The sequence below is a fragment of the Amborella trichopoda genome, chromosome 5 (assembly GCF_054954075.1).
Source record: "Amborella trichopoda isolate Santa Cruz 75 chromosome 5, AtrichopodaSantaCruz75HAP2 v2.0, whole genome shotgun sequence".
Classification (NCBI taxonomy): domain Eukaryota; kingdom Viridiplantae; phylum Streptophyta; class Magnoliopsida; order Amborellales; family Amborellaceae; genus Amborella; species Amborella trichopoda.
The window spans coordinates 5,427,950-5,444,975 of record NC_142340.1 but is presented as its reverse complement, the minus strand read 5'-3'; positions in this window follow the sequence as shown (position 1 = coordinate 5,444,975).

Sequence of the window (17,026 nt, the reverse complement as noted above, 5' to 3'; positions counted from 1 at the left end):
AGGAACCTATCACCTATTCTTTTGACATTAACTACTTTATCTTAAATCTTTATCTATTATTATGCCTACGTCATTTTTATTATTATCCTTTCCTCTACACAAAAGTTTAAACCCATCTATTTCTTTAGTTTTTTCTCCTTTCCATGTAGTTTTCTATAGATATACTATGCTTATTCTCCTTTATCTCATTGTATCCACTAACTTCATGCTCTTACGTGTAAGTGTTCCTGCATTCTATGTGGCTAGATGAATTTTATTCTCATAGATTAGCTTTTGTACCCACGCTCGTTTAGGATGTCATAGATACGGGTTTGGGGAAAGAAATGAGATAGGTGAGACTATTTTAAATTTTGCTATAGCCTACGATTTAATAATAACAAACACTTACTTTAAAAAGTAAAATGAACATTTAATAACCTATAAAAGTGGATCACATGAAAGCCAAATAGTCTTCTTCCTAGTTAAGAAGGTAGATCGACTATCATATAAAGACTGCAAAGTTATCCTAGGAGGGAGTTTAACTACCCAACAGAGGCGTGTGATTATGGATATCTGCATAAAGACACAAAAGAGAAAAGGTGAAAGTAATAGGTGTCCAAGAACTAGGTGATGGAAATTAAAAAATAAGAAGTGAAGAGAGGACCACAATCGGGCGACGTTGCGGCACATCACTTTTGGGAAATGCCCTACCTTGCTCATTTCTCACTGTACCTGGGGTCTGATACCGTGCGTCGCTTTTGGGGAACGCTCTAGCTACCCTTGCTTATTTCTCACTGTACCCGGGTTCCGGTACAATGTGTTGCTTTTGGAGAATGCCTTGGCATAAACAGATACTGTAGTTTCAAGATTCATGATGAGTTTTAGCAAAATTTTATGTTGGCTGCCTACCTAATACAACCCAACCCCTTTACCCTCGCATGAGATGAATTAAGGAAAAGTTTAAGGTCATCACCCTTCTTTGACCATATGGTACGTATATTAAGGTGCACAATTCCAAGACTGCAAAAGTGAATTGAGGGACATGGGTATAATATACTAGGACCTTGATGTCATATAGACTTTTTGCAGGCTATAAGCACTTCTTTCATGCCATCTCTCTCCCTCTCTTTGCCACAAAACCCTATCTCTCTCTACTACCAAATGCCATGTGTCTCATAATCTCTATCTTTACCCTCCAAACCCTATCTCTAGACTCTTGTCTTGGTACAAACCGTTTTACCCTACTGAATTACTCTAAAACAAGCAACAATCAAAAGTGAAATCCTAAAAAATAAAAGACCATCTAAATAAAACGCAGCAAATACATTCAAACTAAAAAGATACTCCAAATAGAATGCAACAAATACATTCAAAATAGAAAGACAACAAGAGAACAAGGGAGGAGGTGAGGAGTGAGAGAGAGAGAGAGCAAGAGAGATGATGGAGTGGGGCCAAAACAAGAAACAAAGGAGAAAGAGAGATTGAGTGAGCGAAAAATCGAGAAAGAGAGGGAAACGAGAAACAAGAGGGAGAGAGAGAAAAAAAATAAAATAAAGTAAGGGACAAATTGGTGGTCGGGCTTGGATCTGCCTCGCCCGGGCTCCCTCGAGGACCCAGGTCTGATAGACCCCCTCTCGAACAACCGCCTTGATCTTTCCACAAGCGTGTGTGCGGCTCATATATCACATGTGGATAGGTATGTCCAACTATGAGGGGATTTTAATGCGATGAAATGATGGACTCGAGCGTCTACCTCACCATGGTTGAGAGTTCACGGGTTAAGCTCAGGCTATTACCCTCTTAGATCAATAAACGAAATCCCTCCGGCTGTCCAACAACGAGGTTTGGATGTGCCCCCCCTTGAAACTCAGCACTTCACTTGGACTCTTTATTGAAGACTGCTTATGAAATCCAACTATGATGTACGCCTCCCTAATGTACCTTTTTATAAGTGAGTGGTTCTAGTTTTGGAGGTAGAGGGATTAAAGATATAAGAAGTAAGAGAGATGAAGAATAAGATAATAAGAATGAGAATTTAAAGGTGAGAAGAAAAAAAGAGAAGATGAAAGAAGTGAAGAGAGGACCCAAACAACATTGGGCAGCCTCTCAACGTAACCTCTCCTAAGAGGTATTACCGGAGACCAGGAAAGTACCAAGCTTAAAGTTTTAGTACCCATAAGGTTTGGAAAGTGGAGTTACATGGCTGAGCTTATAACTATGTCACTAAACCAAAGAGCCCCTTGAAAGTAATCAAATAAAAGAAGAAAGTCGAAGAGAAAGAGTGCGAAGGGAATGAAAGTCTCTCACAACCCAAACACTATGTGACTCGATGGTTAGAGTAGTAAAAAAGTCGGAACTTTATAAAAAGCTAACTCAATATGACCCCACCTAAGTGACTATGTGTAAGAGAATCAATGTCTCTTATGACCCAACCTCACTGTACGAGATGGTGGTTAGAATAGCAAACCGAGAGCTAAAACCCTAAAACACTATCTCAGAATGACTCAAATTCAAGTGCTCAAGAAGTGAAAGAAGCAACAAGCAGAGAGAAAGAGAGAGAGAGAGAGAGAGAGAGAGAGAGAGAGAGAGAAGAATGATGGAATAAAAATAGAATAAAGTAAATGAGAAGTTGAGATATGATTTGGAGAGGGTAGAGAGTGTTTAAGGTAAGAGAAAATAAGATGGATAGAGGTTAAGGAATGATGGGTCTGCTTATGGTGTGGGTTTCGGACTCTAAGGGGAGGAATGAGAATGGAGGATGTGAAAATGGAGAGTGTATAGGACTATTATAAGAATGTGGTGCTAGATGAAAGTAGAGCTGATAAGGAATAGAGATGAAAGAGAGGCGGATGGAGGTTAAATGAGATGAAAGCGGATGGAAGTTTAGATGAGATAGTGACAGACAGGGGATGATGAGAAAGGGCCAGATATGGCATGACGAGGTGAGAGGGGCGGATAGGGATAGATGGGGTGAGAGAGGCGAATAGTGCATGATGAAATGAGAGGGATATATGAGAGGGTAGGGCGGATAGGGTGTGAGAGGGTGAGTGAGGGCGTGATGAAGTGAGAGGGGAGGATGGGGGAGAGGGAGTAAGTGAGGGCGGCGGATGGGTGAGAGGATGAGTGAGTGCAGATCGGCAAGAGGGATAGAGATGACGGCGGATGGGTGAGAGAGGGTCAGTGAGAGAGGATGGGTGAGAGTGAGAGAGATAAGGGTGGATGAGTGAGAGGGAGAGAGATAAGGGTGGATGAGTGAGAGGCAAACCCGCCTGAGGCACGGGTCCATGCTTAAGCGAGAGAAGAGAAAGAGAGAAAGAGAGAGAGAGAGAGAGAGAGAGAGAGAGAGAGAAATAGAAAGAAAGAAAGAAGAAGAAGAGAGAAAAAAAGAAAGAAAAGATAGAAAGAGAGTGGACCTAGGATGAGCTTGAGCCTAGGTGTGCATCCATCAGTCTCCTTACATGCACATAAGAGAGAGACGATTAGGTTTGGTGGGTCAAGACTAGAGTCTAAGGGTCAAGGTGTATGGCTTAAGTAGGGTGGGTTGGGCTAAACTGGTGTATAGGAACTAAGGTGTATAAGATAGGCTAAGGTGTAGGGTGTAGAGTGTATGGTATGGGCTAGGGGAAGGTGTATGGTGTAGGTTAGCTAAAATAAGGTGTAGAGGGTATGGACTAGGATTGGAAGCTAGGGATTCTAAGGTGTATGGAAGCTAGGAATTCTAGGGAGTATGGGATTGAGAGTTGAGAATCCTAAGGTAGTTGGGGCTCTAGGGGTATTTTCTCTCTCTAGGAAATGTTTGTCTCTCCTCCTATCTTGAGTCTTGAACTTGAAAGCAAAGTGAAAGAATAAGCTAAAAAACTCAAGAATTTCTACAATTTCTCAAGAGAGATTATAAATGACAAAAGTTTAAGAGTCTTTCCAAAATCTCCTATTACAAATGACGAGTTCTTTGTATAGAACAACCACAAGACAATGGTGGAATGCTCAAAACCACCCAAAATTGTCAAAAAATACGCATTTTATGAATTAAAATATTAATCTCTTTTTTTGACCAAATGACCAAAATACCCCTAAGCACTTTTCAACAAATGACAAAACCATCCCTCCATGAGAGGCCTCTTGCCATTGCTAGACCTCGAGAGCTTTTTCGAATGCTTATAGTGGTAATTCGGGTAAACAATCGTCATAGAATCGATGCTTGAACTTTTGCGCATGTTTTGATACCCTTTGATCGTCTTGAAACGGATTTTTTAGGAAGAACTTAAAATTCCGATTAAGTTCTATAAACTTGTGATTCTTCGACCACCAATCTGGCACGATCTATTACGTTCCAAGCCTTCATTTTGATCACAAAATCAAAGTGGATACTATCACGATCATATTGCAATAAAGTTTGTCCATTTTGGTCTCTGTTTGAGCATATTCCAATTTTGGGAAGTCGTCGGAAAATGGGTTTCCAATGATCGAACAAGTATGTTATTTTCAACCTCAAAATTCGTGTCATTCGACCTCCAATCATATATAAAAATTATACGAAACTGTAGTTTTTCGAAGCCCGGTTGCAATGAACTCATACTTGCAACAATCCGACATCGAGATCTTGAGTTGTGGTCTCTCAAAGAATTGGAAGTTCTTAATAAAATCTAAATTTTCATGTTTTGAGCCCATCTTCTCTCTAGAAATTCTCTCATTTCAGGCTACGCCATGATACGTGCCATATATCAAAACAATCGGGTCGTCGACATCTAGCATATGTCTAAATTTGAGCTTAATTGGACTCAAAATGAGTGAGTTATGAGCATTTTAAAATCATCCCAAAATGAGAAAATACAGTTTTCATTGTTCACCAAGGCTGCACTGAAATAGTTTAAAGCCCACCTTTTTTATTAAGTTAGGCCTAGGATGGTCTCGAAGGATCCGATTGAGCCAAAATTTGGTACCTGTGGATTTTTCGACATTTCAGATCCAATGGCAGTGATCTGGTACTGTTTTGAGACCCAAAAAATAGGACTATAGTTATAGGGTCTATTTTCAGTATGATAGGAACTGGATTTTAGAACCAAATTTCATCCTGATCATATCAAAACTTGTCAGAATGCGAAGAACCTTTGTGGGTGTGCTTAGGGCATTCAAAACTATCCTCTCATGCAATTGAGGTCATTCTAACACTTTCAGAGGTCGCCCACTTTTGAGGGCTTGATAACCCAATACTGCTAGAATCTATTTTCTGAGGGGGGGGGGGGGGGGGGGGCATGTTGACTGGGTGCCTTGTGGAAGGACTTGCTTTCCCAACTCAACAATACCTCCTAATGAGCTAACTAGTGGGTGCCTTGTGGAAGGACTTGCTTTCCCAACTCAACAATACCTCCTAATGAGCTAACTAGTGGGTGCCTTTGGGGCTTGATCCGAATCCAGTGGTATTTTTGGTTCCAACAACTGAGGGCTTTACTTAAGGGCTTCCTTCCAAATATTATCAAAATCCAGATGTGTCTGGCAGTTGGGGGCTTTGCTTGGAGATTTCCTTCCCAATCCGTCAGAATTTTTTATTGAATGGCTAATGGTGAGGGGCCTTGCTTAAGGGCTTCCTTCCCTTTTTACACTGAATCCTTGATCTTTTTCTTGAAAGGCTAGTGACGGAGGGGCTTGCTTAAGGGCTTCCTTCCCCTTTTACACTGAACCCTTGATCTTTTTCTTGAAAGGCTAGTGGGGGTGGCCTTGTTTAAGGGCTTCCTTCCCTTTTTATGTTGAACCTTTTGTCTGTCTATTTTTCTTTAGATAGACAACCGAGGAGAGCTTTGAATGGGGCATATAAACTGCTTTACCAAGACTTTGACTGACGGCACAAGGGGTGTCTCTTTAGAGGCATACACCCAATATACAGGGCTTAGTCAGAGGCTTTTTTGGTGGCGGTCTTGAAAGTCTAAACCTATCGGCAATAGGAGCCTTAGTAAGACGATCTCTTTGGGGGCTTACACCCAATGTAACGGGCTTAGTTAGGGGCTTTTTAGTGGCCATCCTGAAAGTCTAAACCTATCGGCAATGGGAACCTTAGTAAGACAGTTACCCTTAGAGCCCGACCATCGATCCAGGCTAAGCAATCAAGTGCCTTATAAGAACTTCTATCTCGAACTGTCAACATGCTCTTCATGTTTTTGGTTGACGTCTTGGATTGGAGAATCTCTTCAACAAATGGCTATCTTGATTTTTCATCTTGATAATTCTTCTTATCTTCATGGGAACTTCAATAAGGTTGACCTGAGTTGCTGGATTTTTCTTAAACTCCTTTATGGTCTTGATTGTAAGGTATCCGTGAAGGGTATTGATTCCCAAATCATCAAGCTTTTGTTCTAATTGGTTGAAGACGCCTTGGCCGAATGTTGCATCAACCTGTTTATTAGTCCAAGTGCCCTTTCAAGTTTTTACCTATGCTGATAGAAGTGTTACCATATAACGGTTTTCACCAAATTTTTCTTTTTATTGAGGCTCTTTTATTTGTGACTTCGAGGTCAGGTCCACTTTTTATTTCCATTTTTACTCATGGAGACCTTTCGAGTTTTCACCATGTCCAGTTTTCTATTTTAAGAACACTTTTACTCGTGGCTTCATGACCACACCCGTCTTTCATTTTTACCCATGGTGACTTTTCGGGTTTTTACCCATGGTGCCCTTTCCGGTTTTTACTAATGGCGATCCTCATCGGATGCTCATCATGCCCGGCTTCTTTCTTCTTAAGTGAAAACCTCCTCCTTGATGATGCATAGAATAGAGGGGTTATAATTGTACAAGGCTCACTGGGGTAACAAATATCATGAGTGAAGCTTTTATTAGGAATGTGAACATCACTGGAAATGACTTTGAGTTGTGCAAGTTGATGAATGACTTACACTTGCTGGGTGTGGGGGTTTTAGGTGGACTAGAGCATAATTGATGTATGAAAACTCATTGGGGATAATATGTGTTTTCGAGGTAAAGAAATGGTTGCCTCCCTGGGGGTTGAAAGGCTCCCTTGGGTGATGAAGGTATAACATATTCTAGAGACTGGTCATAGTGTATCCGCACCATTGGGGGTAGTGACTCACTGAGAATGATGACCTATCAATAGCGATCATGGACCAATGGAGTGACAGACCATTGAGCCTGGAGTGATGGCCTATTGGAAACAGTGTCCACTGGGGATGATGACCTATCACTGAGAATCATAGATCAATGAAGTGACAGACCATTGGGGTGATGGACCTCTGGGGTGATGGTCTACTGGAAGTAGTGATCCCCTAGGGGTGAAGACCATCAGGTGTTCATGTGACTATTCGGGCATGATATTACCCATGGGGTATCATGAAGGCTCAATGAGTAGGGTATAACTCCATGGGGACAATGGAGTTATTTTAAGTGAAGCCCAACTAAGGAGTTTCTAGGATGGTTTCCGGTGATGTTTAGGCTGGTGGATAGAATTTTAATGAAAAGAGTAATTTTTGACTTTCAGGGATAATAGGTCAAGCTGAATGGGTGATTGAGATTCCCATGGTTTTTGTGAGTCATCAGGGTTTACCGTAGAAGTCATGCATCAACCCAAATGAGAGGCTTGGCTGTAATTTTGTAATTTTATGCCAAAGTATGTCTCCAATGATGTTTGAACATGCTAGGGACAAAAATATCCTTGCAAAAGGCTAAATGTATTTCCAGTGGTGATCAATCATATTAATGATATGTTTCTGCCGGGGACTAAACTCATTAAGGATAAAACATCCTTAAAAGTCTATCAAAAACTCACTAGACTGAACCTAGGGTTATACTGTTGGCCCACAAAAGAATGCAGATAAACTAAAAATTTAAGAGAAATAAAAGGAGAACTCATAGGAATTCATGACTAGGTCACTTGAGCTGAATTTTGATGGGTACTCCTTAAGTAACCCGTAGGAGAAATATTGAGGGATCGCATGGGGATGCCTCTGTTATCATACTCAGGACCTCGTGGTACTAGTTCGGCCAATAAAGTGGAGATTTGCTGCCATTGCCAGAGCTCCTCAAGTTGCTACAAATCACCCTGAAAGATTTTGATTGAAAGTACTCGTGAATGTCTTACGATGGTTTAGGCATGAGCAAATAGCACCTTGGAACCTCTTCCAGGTTCTTAATGAGATCAGTGGCCAACCGCAGGTAGATAGTACATTCTATACAATCCTATGGAATCCAACCAAGGGGCTGATGCACTGGTGAAATAAGGTGTCTTTGGACTAAGTTTTAGTAAATAGATTTAAGGGATTTATCAAAAGGGTGAGGTTTGTACAGAACCGAGGCTCTAAACAATCAAATTAAAACCTACCTTCAAACAATATCGAGAAATGTGATTTCAATATTAAAAATCTTTGTGATAGCCTTAAAATATATTTTCACCTTTAATTATAAAATTTAAAGCTTAAAAAATAGTATGGATCGAGCAGATCTATGAAAACTTGAAAAACTTGAAAATTGACGGTCTAAAAATACGTTACAAGATGCACTATTTCCGATACTTGAAATCCATTTTTTACTCATGTTCATGCATCTTGATGTCGAGATGATCAATTTGAAGATATTTGAGCATCAAAATCTCTTCTAGTGAAATTTTTAAGGTGAGCTCTAATTTGATTGTTTCGAGCCTCGGCTCTATATAAACTTTCCCTTATCGAAATGCACCTAATAGATGAACTACTTAGTGTGACACCTTTCTTGTTTGATTTTAATTCCAAAAAGCCCATCAAAATAAACATAGTCACGAGTTGAAATTGTTGAAAATTACTAAAATGTTAAATGGTTGATAACTCAGGTGCATTTGATACCCCCAGATTTGATTTTATTTTTGAGGGTTTTGTGTATGGTAATTTTGACTTTAACTTGTCTCAGTCCTTATAGAATGTATATTCACTCATTCAATATTTAAAAGTTTCAAGTTGATCATCATCATTGTCAAAGCCTTTTTTCAATCAATTGGGGCCGGCTACACGTATCCTAGTCTGTCATTTTACATTAAGAGTCATACCCTCAATGAGGTCATAAATCTCCATATTTTCTCTCACTATTTCTAATTATGTCCTTTTGGCTTATCCCTTATCTTTTTTGAGCTATCCACTTGAACTTACTCGTACCTCCTAATACGTGTTGTATTGGGTCTACATCACATAAATAAATAAAGCATAGGTTGTTGGCCATGCCACTTGCCAATTTATACTACACAAGTAATTCAAATTAAAATAAATGTTTAAATAAAAAGCATTTTCGAAACTGTCAAGTTTTTAGCCAAAAAAAATATTCTCCAGAAAAAAAAAAAGAAAAAAAAAATGCTGGTGTGAATGCAATTTTGCTTTTGGCACCGGAATCATTGCATGGACCAAGCATGAGAACACACACTGTGTGGTTCATTGAAAGATGCAGCAATCTCGGCGTGCCTCAGAAATTCATTGTTTGGCTCATGGTTGTTGATCAAAGTGAAAGATGTCCCGCACACCTCAAAAGCTTAATTGATGGTTTAGAGGTCTGGGGTAGTCATTTTCTAAATTGATGATGAAGTGGTGGTGCCATGGGAGCATTTGTATATTAGTGGGGAAGAGAGAGAGCATGTTTGCTCAATTTTACTTTTCAATTTTTTGCAATAATGTTTGAAAAAACACTAATTTGGTTGGGAATCACATCCGGATCAGTTTTGGAGGTTGCTGGTTTGGTTCCCTCTATATATTAGGAATTGAGTTTTTGCATAAGGAAACCGCAGGTTCTCTGACAATCAAGGAACTAGCTGATCTGACCTCACTTTATTTTATTTTTTTTTTTAAAAAAAAAAAAAAATTTCCTCAATTTTTTTAATGGCTGATTCTCTCGGCCTTTTTGTTGATCTAGATCGGTGATTCTAAGATCAGAACCGATTTTCTGGATGGTCGATTCAGGTCACTGACGTAGATTTTGAAACATTGATCTTTTTAGTAAATTATTTAATTTTCCATGTCCTTGGGGCTCAATTTGTTTTTTTTGTGGATGGGGGGTTCATGATAGTTATATAGAAAATATTGATGGTCTCCCTTTTCATATGGGGGACAGTGCATCCACCCACCAAACACTCGGGCAACATTTGGACCTTTTTTTTTATTTGGCAAGGGTATCAGTTGCAATCATTATAGGAAAAAGTTTATATAAGATTGTCACTTTAAAGTGTAGAATTAAAGGTGCAACTCAAAAACACATATGAAAGGTTATTTGGATGTTGAAAAACCCTCTAATTGATCATCTTTACATCGAGATGTATAGAAAAAAAAAGATTTTGAGTCCACGAAATATTATATCTTGCAACACATTATCTGAACCATCCATTTTCAAGATTTTCGTCTATTTGATTTGAATCATTTTTAGAGTCTAAAATTTTATAATTAGAAATGAAAATAGATTCTCAAACCATCTTAAAAAAAACTTTATATCAAAATTATATTTATAATAAAATTTAAAAATATGCTTTAATTGCATTATTTAAGGTTGCAACCTTATGCAAACCACGCCCATGATTATACTGTCTCTGATGCCAAAAGTAAGCAAAGAGTAACATAGTCGCCTTCTTGGTAGTCTTAAGATAGACTATGCAGGTTGGACCATCATTTCATACCACAAAGTTCCGAACCCAATTGATTTACCTCAGCAGCCAAGTAAAAAAAGAAGAAACAATAAAAACTCTCATTTTACGAGTTTTGAGCATGTGGCCCCAAATGAATGTCACTGAAAAGGAGTACCCAAAATTGACCTACTACACTTGGAAAAATTTTGACCTCTTTAAAATAAAAGATTAAGTCCCAGTTTGGATGTATCTAAAATTAAAAGATTAAGTGCCAGTTTGGATGTACACAAAATTTAAATATTTTTATATTGTAATCAAAATATTGTGAAACAAGCTTTGAATCATTTAAACGATGGCAAGATTTTGCTAGAGTTTTATATTTTGCTAGAGTTTTATATTAAAATAAAAAATACTGCATTGTCAAGGCAAAAGTTACTGTAAAATAAAATTCAAGTCAGACTTGAATATTTTTAATGAATATGCGGCTCTCTTACCCAACTCTGCTGGGTTCTCTCTCTCATTGCAAACCCAAACTTTCCCTCTGGTGCTGCTAGTCACCACGCATGCATTGCATAATTCAAATCTGTGATACCCCTTGAAGGACAAAGATTCTTGATTTTTTTTTTTTTATGAATGTGCGGCTCTCTTACCCAACTCTGTTGGGTTCTCTCTCTCATTGCAAACCCAAACTTTCCCTTTGGCGCTGCTAATGGTTTAGTGGCACCACGCATGCGTTGCAGAATCCAAATCTGTGGTGCCCCTTGAAGGACAAAGATTCTGAGGCTTCATAGTCTACAGAACATACTGCAATGGCTTCTTCTATAGTAGAAGAGATAGACCAGTTAGAGTGATGCCGATAATGGAGCTCTCTTGGTCAAATTGTGTCATCAATAACCAAACCCCAAATTTTGCAATACAGACAAGTTCTTGCAGCGGCTCTTCTTCTCTGAAAAATAACAAAAACCCTCTTTCAAGTTTTGGGCTTATTTTCTCTCTAAAATAGATGTACCTTTGCAAACGATGGCTTTTTTTATCCATGCAAATTTGACCCCTTAGTGTCTTCTCTCCAAAAGAAAGGTTGAACTTAATGGCATTGCTCCAAAAGAAAAGGCTGGACTTAAAGTTGTGCACATAAGTTCTAAACCTGATCGGTTGATTTTTTGCAAATAAAATATGAGAAATAAAACATTAAATACTCATACATAATGACACAAATTTACGTGGTTCACCCCAGAAAGGCTATATCTACGGGGATGGCAAACAGAAATACACTGTATCAATGAAAATTACATCAAAGATTTTGAAATGTAGAGTTACATTTCTAAACCTCGACTTTTGGAATATATAGTTGCCTCTCTAAATCTCAACAAACACCCAAGTCGAGCAAACCATTTTAAACCACTCTCATTTCTTTCTTTTACTTCTGGCAACCATTATCGATAACATTAGATAGAGACGCGAGAGCAACGAGAAACTGACTTTTTCTCTAATTAAAAAAGAAAAACCACCCAAAATCTCAATGGGAACCGCTTCTTTATAAAAAACAAGTATCTCAATCTTCAGGAGGCATAATCACAATGTTTCTTTCTATAAGATGCTCTTTTCTCTCTAAGAGGAATCCTTACATCTTATGCACAGGAGCCCCTGCTCTTTTCTCTCTCTACAAAAACCACCATTCCCATATGGTGACTCAAATAGGGCACACGAATTCTCTACACTTTCATCTCATATATATAAGATTAAAAGTCCATACTAAATAGGAAACTTCTTATAGATCTTACATATATCTCAAAACCAAGAGATATATCCAAAGGTCTTAATCTTTTTGGATTTATATTTCCCTTAGGAAACTTATCAATATCAATCTCAATCCCATATATGTCAATATCTCAATCTTACATAATATGTAAATATCTCACTCCCACAATAATATCTTAATCTCACATAATATGGGATTTTTTAATATGGGCGATTTTGGATAGCACCAAATCCAACACTTAAAATCACAATTTACTTCAATGCAGGTTTTAGGGTAATGGTTTTTAATTTCAAGCTGGTTTCATGGTTCTCTTGATTTTTGGGGTTTTCAAAAGGGAAATTTTTCAGGATATTTTGAGGTGTTTAGCTTTTTAGAGAGAAAAAAAGTCGCATGAAAGTAGATTTATTTTTACTAATGGCAGGGATATAAAAAAACCTTTTAAATGGCAAGATAATGTTGGAAGGGTAGAATGCAAGATCTCCTTTTATCACACATCACCCAAACACTCCAACAGAACAATTAAAAAATATGATTATATTTCTCAATTAAGGACAAAAAAAACTTATAGTTTTTTCAATGTAAAGGTTTTTTCATTTAACATCCAAACCAGCCCTAAACCCATTGAGGAGCTAAATAAAGATGCTTCAACTTGCGGTCCACCAGCCCTAATTTAACAAGTTATTGCCATTTTGAACATGTTTTAATGCACAAATATATTGGTGATGGTGTGTATGTGGGTTTGTCTAGAGTTAATTACCCTTCAAATACAAAGGTTCAAGTTAGAAGGGGTTCTGATAGGTGTATTTATCAAAACAATGATTATTTTTTTATTAAAAAAATTATTTAAATAGGTACCTTTACCATTAAACAATATCAAATTTGAAATTTTCACCAAAATACAATGGCATTTTGAAAGTTAGTGTCCTAAAATTTTATTTGTAGAGTGTCCTTGTCTTTTAGTTAAAATTTCAATTTTACCCCTTATGGAGATAATAAAAGTACCATTTGTCTTGTAATAATATTTACAAAATTGCCCTACAAAAGTAACTTTTTTAAAAAAATAGACTACAAAATTAATAAATCTACCATTCACAACTCTCTCTATCTTGAACCTTTGTAATTTGAAGAGTTATGAAGTTTAGATAATCCATATATATATGAAGATACTACAAAATGCCTATAAGCGAAAATAAACAGTGATTTCCTTACCCTCATCACCATCTAAACTTCATCGTACGGTCACAATTGTCCGGTAGTGTTTTATTTTTCATTTATTTTTTACTAATAAGAATGATCTGAAATTTAGAGAGTATGTACATCGTAGTGAAACGCGCCTAATAAAAATATGAAAAAAAATAATTTGTAAAATATAAATTGACCAAATACCCTTGTAAATTTTCAAGGGTAGTTTGGTCTATTTATATTTTACGAATTATTTTTTTCATATTTTTATTAGGTGCGCCTTACTAAGATATATACATGCTCCAAATTTCAAGTAATTTGGATTTGTAGAAACAAAATGAAAATTGAAATACTACCAGACACCTGTGACCCTGCGATGAAGTTTGGATAGTGATGAGGGTAGGCGAAATTACTGTTCATTTTTTCCTATAAGTATTAAGAAGAGTTTTCTATATATATATATATATATATATATATATATATATATATATATATAATTTATTATATAGTATAATTTATTATATTTTATAATTTATTTATATAATAGATATTTATAATTATAATATATATTATATAATATTTTATATTTAATATATATGTAATATTTGAATATTATTTCATATATAATATTCTTATAATATTTAAATAGTATTTAAATAAACATAATTATATATTGTTAATTATATTAAATAATGTATGTCTATATTTAACATATTTATGAAATATATTTAAATCAAGTTACCAAACAAGTTACAAAACATCAACGTATTAACAAGCATGCAAAAAACAAAGTTTGCAAAAAAATTTCTCGCAGAGTATATACATATGTAAAAAAAAATTCCCGTGGAAATGTTTGTGTACCAACTACCAACCAATCATGCCATATATTTTTAGGAGATTATGTTTTGGAAAGAAAGTATACACATTTATCGATTGTAATTATAATAACTGAAACATGTATCACACATTTCACTCAAGGAAAATTGTTTCATGCGACGGAGATCGTATTTTTATATTTGCGGTTCCCAAGATATTTTGCATTCATTTTAAAGATGGATGCAAATAAGTGGTCTATCTAAAAGCAATTGAAACTAACGGGCCAAATATTTTTTTAATAGAAATATTATTTTTCAAATTTTATTCATTTTCCATACTGATGATCTCCATGTTAGATATTAGATGTCCTCAAAAATTAGGTCCATAAATCCATCTCAAAAATAAATTTTGAAGAGGTGACTCATTTTTTCTACATTATCTCATAAAAACCGTGTCTGTCGTTTAGTAGTACAAGGAGATTGTTTATCTTTGAAGGTAAAATGTGAAATCTGACCGTCACTGCTCTGCACAAAGTCGAAGGTAAATTGTTTAAGGACATTGATGGTTGTCAACAATAGACGGCTTATGTCCAATTTCACATTAACGGTTTGGGATGCCTTTTGTTTTTCTCTCCAATGGTAAGCAGGTCTGCTTAAATACTTTCTTTAATAATTTTTAAAACATTAAAATTAAATAGGTCATGTATGGAAAATATCAAGTTTAATATACAGTTTTGTGGATGTAAAAGTTGTGACATTTTACATTTAACAATAAGTTTAAGAAAGGGCAGTGATTTCATGCAACGGGCATGTAACAAATATATCGAGCTTTTCTTTTCTTTTTTTTAATGTTAACTACATTCAATAAAATAAAAGAGCAAAGCTCCAAAAGTACAATAATAAAGAAAGAGAGAAAGAAGGAGAGGTATACAATCAATGGAGGAAAAAAGAGCAATGAAAGAATTCGCCTTCTAAAATCTCTCCTCAAACCGCCAAAAATGTACTTCCTACTTTCATAAATGACCAACCTTGGCTACCAAACACAATATTAACCCTAACCTCAAAGAACGCCACACAAAGCAATCTCCAAATACTTCCACCTCAGAGACCTCTAAAAACCTCTAACAAGTACCCCTATTTAGGGTTTTCCCTTCAACAATCACCGGGGTTGGAGTGGCACACAACCTGCTCTGAAATGTTGTTAAAAGAAAAACAATAAGAGTATTGCGGCACATCAGAGCATAGCAACACACAACCAACGACCGAAAAGTAGGGTTTTAAAGAATGGGTAAGAAAGAAGTGGGATATAAAAGAGGGAAAAAAAAGAAAAAAGAAAAAAGAGATTCAGGTGAGGGCAAAAGTGACAAGAAAGGGGAATAAAAGAAAGGGAGGTGGAGGGGATCTAAGCAGTAAAGCCTGCCCACCCAACTTAGTCATCTCACCACAAAAAAAATGTTTTTGGCCACACGTAAAGGAGTTCAAATCCCGAAAAGGGGTATATAGAGCCTATCTTAGGCATCAAATTTTAATGGAAAATTATCATAATTATGCTTTAATTTTTATTTAATTGGAAAAAAAATTTCTCAATTTTCATGAACCTTGTCCACACCCCTTTCTTTCAATTTTGACATTTTTTTTATCAAAATAACTTTCACGGTAGTCTTATTATCGTAGTGACTACCGCATTACAATATTTTAAGTACCATGATGATTAGGCTAAGCATTACGGTATTTTAAATACTGTATTGACCAAGCTAAACATTACGGTACTTTAAAAACCGTAATGCTCTCTAGGTCTCTTTCTCCCTCATTTGCCACATCATACTGAAAATTTGAGCATTGCAGTCTTTAAAGTACCGTAATACTTGACGTGGTCATGACGGTACTTAAAGTATAATAATATAGTAGTCATTACAGTAATACCTTGAAAGGTATTTTGGTACAAAAAAAATGCCAAAATTGATGAAAAAGGCTGTGAATGAGATTCATGAAATTTAGGGTTATTTTTCCAATTAGGCGAAGATTAAGATATATATTTGATAATTTTCTAATTTTAATGTGTTATTTTAAAACATTACATAGATAATGTGCTTACTTTGCTAGATAATTTCTAATATTCAATTCCATAGCATAAATAGACAGACCTATTCATATTTTCTCATCCATATATTATTCTCAAACTATTTATATGAATATCACATTGTACAAATAGCATTTGGAAAAAGTTTATATAAGGTAGCAAACTTAAAATGTAGAATTAAAGATGCACCTCAAAAATCCATTTGTTTCAATGTTGAAAAACCCTCTAATTGATCATCTTGACATCGAGATATCTGAATTTGAAAAAAAAAAAATTTGAATCTCAAAACTAGAACATCTTGCAACACATTATCTAGACCGTCCATTTTCAAGATTTTCATATGTTTATAGATCTACTTGATATTAACCATTTTTGGAGTTTAAAATTTTATAATTAGGTATTAAAATAGATTTTTAGATAATCTTAAGAATTATTTACACTAAAATTACATGTTATGATAAAATTTGGAGGTGCTCTTTAATTTGATTGTTTAAAGTTACAACCTTATAGAAACCACATTCATAGCATTTTAATGGGACTTGCGAAGCCGGTACATCACACTAGTGTGCGTGTATGTGTGTATTACTCCTCATGAAAGTATTCCCTACATTCATTTGAGAGTAAAGTCTCATGAACTT